The sequence below is a fragment of the Phytophthora infestans genome, genomic scaffold (genome assembly GCF_000142945.1).
Source record: "Phytophthora infestans T30-4 supercont1.173 genomic scaffold, whole genome shotgun sequence".
Taxonomy (NCBI): Eukaryota; Oomycota; class Peronosporomycetes; order Peronosporales; family Peronosporaceae; genus Phytophthora; species Phytophthora infestans.
In genome coordinates, this window is record NW_003303586.1 from 201271 (window position 1) to 202637 (window position 1367).

A 1367-nucleotide genomic window follows, 5' to 3' on the forward strand; every position below is an offset into this window, starting at 1 on the left:
GAACGCGGTGACCGCGTTTGAGACCTACGAGCGAAGTCTCATTTTTCACGTCCGCGGGAGTTTGGAGGCTCGATGGCCGCTCTCCAGGCAACCAGACCTAAGCCGGTATGGATGAAGGTCCCAGCGTTTGAGGGGAAGGAAGGAGAGAACCTTCACTTCTGGGTCCGTGAGGTGGAGGTCGCCATGAAGGCGGTTCTCATCTCGGACGATCCACTTCGGGTGGCGTTTGCCCTGTCCAACCTTGGTGGACGTGCCAAGCACTGGGCATACACCAGGGAGACGGCACCTCTTGGATGCTTTGCATCCTGGTCTCAGCTGTGTGAGCAGCTTCGGGCCGCATTCCTACCGGCGAACAACGAGCTCCGCTAGCGCTCACGCTTTCTCGCGTGCAAGCAAGGTAAACGTGAGCTGCAGGTGTACGCGCAAGAGATGCGCACGTTGGTGGCATCTCTGGCAGGGAATCCTCTGCCTGAAGACGTCAAGACAGCAGTCTTCATGGACGGCCTGAAGGTCGGTCCTGCTCGCACCCAGCTATTCCGGGTGCAAGCGACAGCTATGGAGGAGGCGATTCGAATCGCCTCCACGAAGAGTACATCACAAACAGGCTGGTACTCCTCGGGAAGAGGAACATCGCCACGATGAGAATGGCGTTCCTCGGGAGGCGGAGCATCACAGCAATGACGCTGTTGCTCCTGCTGTCACGCAGCCCGTTGATACCGGCGCGTACGGCGAGCCCGAACCCATGGACTAAAGCTCAGCCGAGAGCTTGGTCCGCTGCTACGGATGCGGCGGACATGGACACTACCAGCGTGTGTGTCCCTCGCCAGTCCCCGGGAAGTAGACAGCCCGTGGACTCCAGGTCCGGTGGCGAAGGCCACGGCCAGGTGGACGAAGACTCCACGGCCACCAGTAGAGGCGGTATGACCTACTGAAGCGTGCTAAGCCTTCGTGATGGGTGGGCAGGTTGTGCGCACCACGGGGCTTAGCTCAGAGAGACGTGGGTATCTCAAACCGGTGAAGGGCAGTGATGGGCTGCTGGTAGTACACTCGGTGTACAAGGGTACGGTACCCCTTGAACGTTTGATGAGTTCTAGGGCGTTGATACGTCGCCGGGACGCCGCTTGGCATAGCGACACCCGACAGCACTCTATGTCAGCGTGGTGGTCGTGGCTGGTCCTTGGTGGACTAGCCTTTGGTACGATGAAGGAAGTACCAATTGTCCTCAACGGACCTGAGCGTTTCGGCTCGATGAACTCGTGCACCGCGGTGTCGCTCGCAGTTCTCGCCATGAACAACATGGCTGTGCCTTATGTGAGCATAAGGCACAGCTCGGACTTTGGTGTGGCAAGGCTGAGAAGGGCCTACCA